The following is an 11,143-nucleotide window of genomic DNA, read 5'->3' on the forward strand; positions in this document are numbered from 1 at the left end:
TTCTCAACATGACAAAAATACATATCTACATGTCTCAACATGAAAACAAATACATGTCTGCTTTTGGCCTTAAGCCTTTTGCCTTTTGCCTTTTGATTTTGATATAGTAGCTGTATTTGAATTTTTTAGTCAATGATAGTAGAATCATGTTCATCCTGGTAAACAACAAAATAGATAAATGGTTAAATAAATGATCAGATTCGATAACCAAAATATAAGAACATACTAAAGAGTTGAATCATGTTACCATTTCTTCCTCTTCATCCTCCAAACAAGTCATTAGTGCATTTATAAAACAGGATTGGTCGCCTAACATGTCAGCTCAGGCCCAAGCTTGCATACACATCAACCCTTCTATTGTTTTTGGAGCAAGTCTACTACGATGTGGGCTAATTACTCTCCCCCAGTACTAAAGACAGACTCAGATTAGTGTGACTGCATCGGCCACTCAATCAGTGAGAGGGAGAGATCGACTTCAGTGGAGGAGGAATTGAGGGGCTGGCAGGGGCGAACCTGAAGGGCGGCACGCCGTGCTCCCGCGCAGAGCGGAGCTGAGCTCAAGTGCTCAGCGCAGCTGCGCAGGGTGGAGCTCAGAGCAGGGTGGATTTCAGATTTTCAGAGCTGCGTCTACGCGGGGGCCGGCGGCGCTTAGAGTAGGGAGGAGCTTGGAGCTGCGTCTGCGCGGGGGGCCGGGGCGACGCGAGTGGCTTGCGAGTTGCGGCTTGCCTGGGCGGCACGGGTGGCTTTTGCGCTTGAGGCTGCAGGATGACTGGGAGGCTGGGATTGAACGATTGAGGCTAGGGGATGGTCGGATGGGGATTGGGAAATTAGGGATTATGGTGGGCTGGTGGCTTGGTGCTTTGGTGCGCTGAATGTTACTTTGGTGGGCTAGCGCCTGGGCTCAATAATGAACTAATGGTTAATTTCGGATATCCAACGGATTATCCGCGGATGAGATTTAATATCCAAATCCATGCCCACTTTATCTCGGATCGGATACGGGTCTAACCCGTGGGTCAAAAAACATATCCATATCCTAATCCGTCGGGTCGGATATCCGCCGGATATCCAAATCCACGGATTAAATTGCCATCCCTATCCACAAGGGCCGTGCTCTGGTGTCCAAGGAGTTTGAGGGGGAAGAGCTTGCTCAAGAGGCACGGGGCTGTCTATACGATCTCCTGCAGGAGGAGCTCAAGACCGGGTTGCACTGCACTGCACGCCCTGTCAACCGATGCAAAGACTCCATCTCAAGTTTAGGTACCAGCTTATTCATCATAGATATTCCATGAACACTTTATTCATTAGATTCATAAAATAGGCTGGTGCATTAGTCAAGCCAAACTACATTACTGTGAACTCATATAGTCTATAACAGACAGAGAAAGTCATTTTGGTAATATCGAAATGGTCTGATCTTCATCTGATGATAACCAGACCTAAGATCAATCTTGAAAAAGACTCTAGCACTTCTCATATGGTCAAACAAATCCTCAATACATGGTAACTGGTAAGGGGTATTTATTTTTAATGGTCACATCATTGAGAGATGGGTAATCGACACACATTCTCTGAGAACCATCCTTCTTCTGAACAAACAAGATAGGGTCTCCCCATGGTGAGGAACTAGGACGAATAAACCACATACCTTGTAACTCTTTCAATTGTTTCTTAAGTTCTTTTAATTATTTCACGGACATTCTATATGGTCTTTTGGAAATAGGGGCAGCTCCAGGTATAAGGTCTATAATGAGCTCTACATCACGATTTGGTGGCATACCGGGTAATTCATTTGGAAAGACATCTAGGTAGTCCCTAATTACACGGATATTTTGCCCACGAATTTGTCTTTTAGCAGATAGATAGCAGACTTTATGGATGGGGATAATGTGACTGTAACTTCAAATCTATCTCCGTCCGGACTAGTGAGCTCTACAGTCCCTTTCACAAAGTGTATAATTGCTTTGCACTTTGTCAACCATGTCATACCAAGGATCAAATCTATACTACTTCTTTCTAGCACAATGGGTGTGGCCCAAAAATTTCTCCCCAAAATTGTTATGTCTAATTGGTGACATATAAAATTTGCTTCAATTAGTTCCTTAGGTTTGATAACTACCATGGGTTTACACATATTTACGAGGGGCAGATCATGCGAATTAACATAGTGAGCAGAGATGAATGAATGTGAGGCTCCTGAATCAAACAGTATTGATGCTGATATGGAATTAATAAAGAACGTAACAATGACTATGTCAGAACCATCAACAGTAGCTTCAACACTGATCTGATTAACCCTGGCGATGTTATACCCTCTTTGGTCGTGACTGTTGGGTGGAGCCTGCTTCCCATTACTAGAAGACTGATTCCACCTGTTCAGATTACTGCCTCAGGCTGGAGTGGTGTATGCAACCTTTTTGGGACAAACGATAGCATAATGACCTGCTTCACCACATTTGAAGCATGTACTGGTTGTTGGGGTAGCTAGGGTGGCTATGTTTTGGTTGGGTGCTAGCTTCACGAGTTTGTGGTGTTTGGGGTGTGGTTTGCACTGTTTGCGGAGTAGGGCACGGATATGAGTGTTGCCCACTACTTGGGCGGACTGGGGTTCCCTGTGGTGGAGCATAGCAAGTGGCCCGATCAGTCACTCCAGAAATAGTTCCTGCTTCTTCTCGTCGTCTGCAACTTCCTCGGGAGCATATCTGGATAATTGGATGAATTTGTCTATGTACTCGCTCTCTGCCATCCCTCTATGTTTAAGTGAAAGAAACTCCTTCTTAATCTTCATCAGCCCGACATGAATGTGGTAGTTTCAGAAGTTGGTTGAGAATTTTGTCCAAGTGATGGTGTCGGCGGTAGCATGTGATGCACAATAGGCATCCCACCAATCCACAGTAGGGCCAGTAAGGCGACCTGATGCATATAGCACTTTCTCCCTGTCGGTGCATTGGGCAATATTGAGCATCTTCTCCACAAATTTCAACTAGCCGTTAGCTTGCATTGGATCTAGGTAGATGGAAAAGGTGGGTGGTTTGTGGTTCGTGAACTCACGGTGTTTATCTCTAGGTGGTGGTTGGTGTGGGTCAGGGTGTTGATGGTTATTGTTAAGTTGGGCTTGCATATTGGCCATTGCATTGGCCATTTGTTGTAGTAGTTGTGTCTGGGTCATGAAGAAAACTTCCAACCTAGCAGGTGGAGGGTTTGAAGGATTCATCTGCGGTTCTGAATTAATTATTGTCCTTCTTCGATGGATGCGTGCAGGCAGATCCACACATCCTCCTGTCCTAGCATCGACCATCTGGGTTAGAGACATAACGTAAGATAGATTTGTAGATAAGGTTGATAGCTATGTGAGGAACACATGGTCTTTTTGGGTCAAAATAGCTCAGTAAATTAGAGTGCCACCTACCTATCATTACTATACTACATCTAGGTTGGTACATGCTAGAATGTACCTACTATACTAGGTTTCATTGTGGACTTAACTCCACAAATATATCACTCAACCAAAGAACCAAATCAAACAGGTATCATAAGAATAAACATTCAAGCGCGTATATACAAAAATAGTCCATTTTTCTTTTTTAGGGTTAGGTCTCCTATCTTTTAATGAATCATAAGTGTAAAATTACAAGGTGTGAAATCCTTTCGTCTTTAGAATAGAAAATGTAAGAGTAGTCAGAGTAAAGCAGCAAAAAGATGAAACCAGAGTAAAGGTAAGTAGGTAATGGTTTATTCAATTCTATCTAGGTTACGCACTACAGTCAACATTGTTCTAATACCACTTCTGTCACACCCGAATTTAAGGGCAAACCCGGGTGCGTCTCATATGTGTGCCAAATCGAGATCCACACATATAATGACTTAGTCTATATAGACAAATGTCACAAATTTATTATATAACAAGAATGTCTTACAGAATACGTGATAATAAATAAATCGAAATAAGATAACTATCTCCTCGGCGCCAATAGTTGACTAGGAGACGACGCCTAGATCTCATTGAACTCGTTGTAGTAATCCTCCTCCGGCAGTACCTACTCTTCTCCTGGTGTGATTATAGTAAGGGCGAGCTCACATACGTTCATCGCTCAGTAAGTGTAGAAAATAATGTGCATGAACTCACTTGCGGTGGAGGCTCATGTGTAGTGTAAGGCTTATCAACAAAAAATGGTTAAGGTTGAGTATTGCTTTTAAAGTTGGTCAAAATTTTATTAGTAGTTACTAAGTATAAGTGAATACCAACCCAATTAAATAACTGATCATAATTAATAATAAATCCCACAATGCAATGAAAATGACGAGTTAAGTTTAATTCCATAAATTACAAATGTGAGGGCCTGAGCCGCTCATGACCGTGAGCACGGATGATATATCGGTTTTACACTTTGCAGAGGTTGCACATCTTTACCCACAAGCCGTGTTACCCATCTGCCAAGGGGTCTAGAAATCACATTCATTTCTACCGAGGAGACAAGGCAGGGTAGCATTACGAGGCCTTCACAAAGTTCCAATAGCTTCAGAAAACCCGCTATGGTTTCTGTGAGAAAGGGGCGATATAGGAATCCCTCATCCGAAAAGCCATCGTAGCATGATCGATCCAAGAACCTCCCTATATCGGTAGCTCCACACACCGCGCTTGCTCCTTTCGGGTAAGGTAGTCCTCTACAACTTTCCTAATTAGTTAGCCAAGGGTGTCCCATACCACCCTTGTGGTACCACTGTTTTCTCGGGTGGTCGCTCTATGTTCTAATTAGCACAATGATCTTATCATGAATAATGATAGATAACCAACAATAATACACCATAATGGAACATGGTCATGAATAATAAATATCATTAATCCCGAAACCAGGTAGAGCATTAGCAAGACTACCCAATAATTTATTTGTTTGCAAGGTGTGGGGTATGCAAAATTAGGTAACCTATTAGGGCCCATCAGCTTTAGCCTAAGCATGTCATGGTGATCAACAGGAACATTATTAGGTAAAAGAATGTGATCAAGGGCACACCTTGCCTTCAACGAGCTCCTGCTCAGAGTCTTCAGCTTGTGGTGCTTCGGGTTCCTCGATCACTTGTTCGTCGACTCACAACAATACAAGCAAACAATGTAGGGACATAATTATCATCACACCAAACATGAAAACAAACTGCATAGTAATATTCTACACGTCGAAATGAAACATAGGCTCCAGAACCACTAAAATCGGAGTTAAATTGAGAGAGATATGAATTTTCTAAGTTTATTGAATTGATTTTATATTGAAAACAATTTTCTATTACTATTTATCTTCTACTGGTATTTCTTTGGGCAACAGTTTAAATATTTTTAAACTCTAGGGTCGGTTCCGCAAAGTACCGGACTTGCTTGCAATGATCTTTAAACTAGCACAAATGGTAGGTTGATTTTGTGAAAATGCAAGGGCTCCTAAACGAAAAATGCACCCGTGAAGGGGGTATGAGTGGTTTCTGGCCATCCGATCAAAAGCCGGTGGTCATGATTAGTTCGTAGTTTTTGCGAACGCTACGCCCACCTCAGGATCCTAATCGGACGGTTCTGGTGTTATGAAGCTCGATCTAACTTCAACCCTCTAATCGAATCTCAACGACCCGAGTTTAATCCAAGCAAATGGATACACCTCTCTAATCTAGTGAGTCCGATGCGATATCAATGGACCATGAACTCTGTAGCATCCCAAAAATTCAAATCTTGAAATTTTCTCAAACTCGCTCTAAATTCAAAATGAATTTTAAATTTCATTTCAAAATGTTTGTTTGCGAGTTGATATCAACAAATAAAATATAGCGGTCTATATTCTCTCCAAAATCCTCCTCAAAAATATCCTACAAATATTTCCCTAGTGATTCCCTCAAATTCTTTCCAGAAATACTGCTCAAATATTCCTTCGATAATTCTCCAAATATTTTCCACCTGAGAAATACCTTCAGAATCATTTTTAAAGTCCCTACAAATATTTTCTCCATAATTTTCCTCATGCTCATACGTATACGTACACCTCTGGTGTCATACACTGAGCTCTACAACCTAATTACACTTATACAAGACAAATACATGCTAATCTCACTAATCCTCGCATCCTCCCACTAATCCTCTCATCCTCCCCCCTAATCCCCCCACTGAGCCTATAAATAGAGGGGCAAGGGCCTCCTCTCAACCACCCCCAAGCCATTTCATGGCAACTCTCTCCCTCCCCTCCCACACGCCCACTCCACTTCCCACACAAGCATACACTAGCACAAGGATCGTTCGGTCGTTCTTCGATCGTTCGTCCACCTGTTCTTAGTTTGTTCGTTCGTTCGTCCGATCGTTCGATCGTTCGTCCGATCGTTCATGGTTCGTTCGTTCGTTCGTCCGATCGTTCGTCTGTTCGTTCGTCCAAATAATCTTTGTTCAATCGTTATGCTACCGAAATTCCGATCGTTCGTTCATTCGATCATTCGATCGTTCATCGTTCGTTCATAGTCCATATTCATCGTTCGTCCAAATAATCTTTGTCCGGCCGTGTCGGTACCCTGAATCAGGGGTACCCCTTACTACAGTGTGAAGACACGGTGCCCGTACGCCGATCTCTAGCCGCACGGAGAACAGCACCCGACCCCGCCACGTGAACGGCTCGAGGGGCACCACGTGGCAAGAAAAGATGATATATCCCAGGATGTATCAGTTGGACTGGACCTCCGCGAGGAAGCACCGGACCCCTATACGCGCAACCCGGACCCCCGATTACGGTCCGGGACTCCCAAGAAAGCATGCCGGGTCCCTTGGATGGGGTCCAGATCCCTTCGAGTAAGGTCCGGGCCACAACGAGGTCCCGGGACAGGGGATACCCTGGCATAAGCAATGGTCCAGTGCTGACACGTGTCAGGCCTTATCCTATGCTCTTGCGCTCCCCGCTCAGACGGAGACCCGCTGCTGTCGCGTGGCTTGTTGCCCGTGACATAAGCCAGTGGGCGGAGCCTGATGTAAGGCCTCTAGGCCGCGTGGTCTCTGCATTTATTGAGGAGAGGACGTGCCGCCTGTCCACCCTGCTGACGGGTGATGTGCCCCCTCAGCATTTAATGCGTCCTGTCCACTCCGCTGGTAGGTGGCGCCAGGGCCATCCTACAGACGGCGCGCCTGTCCAGTCCATTATCAAACAGTGCGCCCGTGCTGCGCGGCGCACTGCGTCCATCATCCCTTATATGATACTACGCAGATCTCAGATGTCAAGGCGCAAGAAGATTGCTCGAGCGGCGAACATTAGTAGCTCCAAGTACTACATCCGTTATGTTCCTGGGCCCACATGTCGGGGCTCAGTACCCTTGTGCATGCCCCCTTAGCTATAAAAGGGGAGGCATGCAACGTTACAACACAGGCTCGGGGAGACCAAACTTAGACCCAACTGAGACTCTCAGCTCTCAAGCTTCCACAACAATCCAACACACAGTGGAGTAGGGTATTACGCTTCGGCGGCCCGAACCACTCTAAATCCTCGCGTGTTCATGTGCTCGGTGATTGCTTAGCAAGACAGGCAAAGCACTTAAGCCCCTTCCTCATCTTAGGATTTAGGGCGGGTGCATTCCGCCACCCGGCCGGAGAATTCCCTCTTCGACATTTGGCGCGCCAGGTAGGGGCCTAGGCATTAGGTTTTTGCTTGTTTCCTCGCTCAGCATGATGGTGCAAATCGTGGAGCACCGCGCTGAGACTTCAATGGATTTCCTGGTGGAGGAAGAAGTTGTTTTTTCCATGCCACAGGTTCCCAACTGCCCAGTGCCGGGCACTGCTGCTGTGCACGCTGCACGGCAGCATACAACTGCGCAGACATCCCGGACTCCGTCGAGGGTGGCTCTAGGAGTATTGTCAGCAGCCAGGGAATTGCTGTGTCACCCTCCAAGCTCCACGGCCTCACCGAGGGCCATGAAGCAGTGGTGGGATGACGTCGACCGACTGCTCGGCATGGCACATTCTACCTCGACCAGGTCAAGGCCACGGTCATCCTGGCGCCAACATGAGGCGTAGGCGTCTGTGCGCTCACCCTCAGTGAGGGGTGCACAGACCAATGACCTCCGGGCAGAACTCAACCGCAGGCGTGCAGGAGAGGACGCCCGGGTCTCCTTAGAGAGGGCGCGTGAGCGCTGCCAAAACATCGAGGGTCGCAACCTCGATCAAGACTTCGCTGCGGTAGCACCACAGGCCCCAATGGGCACCCGGTCCCAAGCGGGTGTCCCCTTGGCCGGTGTAGGCTACGCCGCTCTCGCGGATCATCTCCGCTCGGCATCATAGCCGTCCAAGTTTCGGCCACACCTGCCGGAAAAGTACGACGGTACGTCAAACCCGTCGGAATTCCTGCAGGTGTACGTCACCGCTATCACAACAGCATGTGGAAACACCGCTGTGATGGTGACATGTTTTCATGTCGCCTTGTCTGGACCCGCCCGGACTTGGCTCATGAACCTCGCCCCAGGGTCAATCTACTGCTGGGAAGAGCTCTGCGCGCGGTTCATTGCGAACTTCGCTAGCGCTTACCAGCAGCACAGTGTGGAGGTCCACCTCCACGCGGTAAGGCAGGAGCCTGGGGAGACTCTTCGGACGTTCATCTCCCGCTTCACCAAGGTGCGAGGTACTATACCTCGTATTTCCGATGCTTCCATCATTACGGCCTTCCGCCAGAGAGTACGTGATGAGAAAATGTTAGAGAAGTTGGCCACGCATGATGTGGAGACTGTCCCCACACTCTTCGCCCTGGCCAACAAATGCGCCAGAGCCGCCGAGGGCCATGCATGGCACTTGGCCCCACAAACTGGGGCTGCCCAGTCGAGTGGCTCGGGTGCCGTCCCCCGGGACGGTAAGAAGAAAAAGAAGAAGGACCGCGGCCACCAGAAGCCGCGGTCCACCGCTCTGGTCGTTGCAGCTGCGACCGAGGGCCAGGGCGACCACAACAAACTCGCACGGCCGTAGAGGGGTAACAGCGACTCATGCCCTGTGCACCCCAATGGTCGCCACAGCGTCGCGGAGTGTCGCGAGATCATTGACCTCGCGAAACGGGTCAGCGAGCGGCGCGAGTAGTCTTCCTAGGACGACTCCCCACCTCGTCGCCGACCTGGCAAAGAAAAGGTCGACGACGGCGAGTTGGCCGCGGCTAGGGCTGGACCAAAAGATCGAAACTCGTGAGCTAGCTCAGCTCGATTTCAGCTCGGCTCTACTCGGCTCGGCTCGACGAATATTTTAACAAGTTGAGCAGGTTTTTTTGCTCGTTGTGTTAACGAGCTAGCTCGAGCTAGCTCGCAAGCTGCTCATGAGCTGACCGAGCTAGAGGCCAAAATATATCAGCCGACCACTTTAAAGCCGAACTCAAAAGCCTAAGGCCCAAGTGGTCATTTTTCTGGTCTCTGCCGATTTCCTAGGCCACTCTACAGTCCACTCGATTCCAGGCTCCACAGTCCGCCACTCCGCCGCATCCAAACCCATGGCGACGACCGACGGCGATTAGGGTTTGGCGATAAACAGCTGGGCGACAAATCCTGCATCAACACCAGACGCCTGCAGCTGCAGCCTACATCATCGCGCCATCATCAACACCCGACGAATGTCGTCCTGGTATGCTCTAGGCTTAGCACTTATCCATCTGATAAAGAAGAAAGAGGTCCGGCCAGGACACATGCATGCAAGCGCCTGATCAATTCCCTTTTCTTTTCTTTCTTTTTTTATCAGCTTGGTAGTTGCTTAAAGGTCCCCTAGCTAGCTTTACTATTTGTTGTTCGCATTTTGTGGCTGTTAGGCTAGCTGCAGACATGCAAGTCTGCAACACACAACTCATGTGATGTAATTAACAATTTGCTATTGAGATTATCATATTTTATTTGCTTCTTTGTTTCCTATTAGGTTGACATGACAACACACAACCAGTCACACTATATAATCTAATAATGTGTAATTCGTATGATCGTATATATTACTTTTTATCCTCTTGTGGTGTTTTGTTGTCTTCTAATCTTGTTTCTCTTGTGATTAACAGATATATATATATATATATATATATATTATAAAAAATACAATCCATGGGTCAGCAATCAAGTGAGGAATCAAGGAACAAGCGCAAGGTGGGGCCTATGTTGCCACCTAGCAAAAGACCAACAACGTGTGGCCGTTGTCAATCTGCAAAGGTTAGTAACCATTGCAACAGTGCGTCGGAAGCTCCTCCCTGAGAACACCTAGAGGGGGGGTGAATAGGTGATCCTGTAAAACTTAAACTTATAGCCACAAAAACTTGTTAAGTGTTAGCACAATAAATGCCAAGTGGCTAGAAAGGAGTCTCAACAAAACACAATACCACAAGAGATCAATCACAGAGACGACACAGTGGTTTACCCCGTGGTTCGGCCAAGACCAACGCTTGCCTACTCCACGTTGTGGCGTCCCAACGGACGAGGGTTGCAATCAACCCCTCTCAAGCGGTCCAAAGACCCACTTGAATACCACGGTGTTTTGCTTGCTTTTTCTCAATCCCGTTTGCGAGGAATCTCCACAACTTGGAGCCTCTCGCCCTTACAATTGAAGTTCACAAAGAACACAGAGCAAAGGGGGAATGAGCAACGCACACAAGACTTCAAAAGATCAGAGCAACAACACGCACACAAGTCGCAACAAGAGCTCGCAACACAACTCAAAGAGTTCGCAACTCAACAAGAGCTCTAGATGCTATCACAATGAAACGAATGCGTGAGATCGATGTCTTGGTGCTTAGGAATGTTGTAGGAATGCTTGGTGTGCTCCTCCATGCGCCTAGGGGTCCCTTTTATAGCCCCAAGGCAGCTAGGAGCCGTTGAGAGCAATTCTGGTAGGCTGATCTTGCCTTCTGTCATCGGGCGCACCGGACAGTCCGGTGCACACCGGACACTGTCCGGTGCCCGATTCCTTTCCTTAAATGGCGAAGCCGACCGTTGCAGATCTGGGAGCCGTTGGCGCACCGGACATGTCCGGTGCACACCGGACAGTCCGGTGCCCCCTTCCGACCGTTGGCTTGGCCACGTGTCGTGCGCAGAATCCGCGGCCGACCGTTGGCCCGGCCGACCGTTGGCTCACCGGACAGTCCGGTGCACACCGGACAGTCCGGTGAATTTTAGCCGTACGCCGGCAGCGAAT

This window comes from Zea mays, chromosome 3, assembly GCF_902167145.1.
Source record: "Zea mays cultivar B73 chromosome 3, Zm-B73-REFERENCE-NAM-5.0, whole genome shotgun sequence".
In the NCBI taxonomy this organism is placed as follows: Eukaryota; Viridiplantae; Streptophyta; class Magnoliopsida; order Poales; family Poaceae; genus Zea; species Zea mays.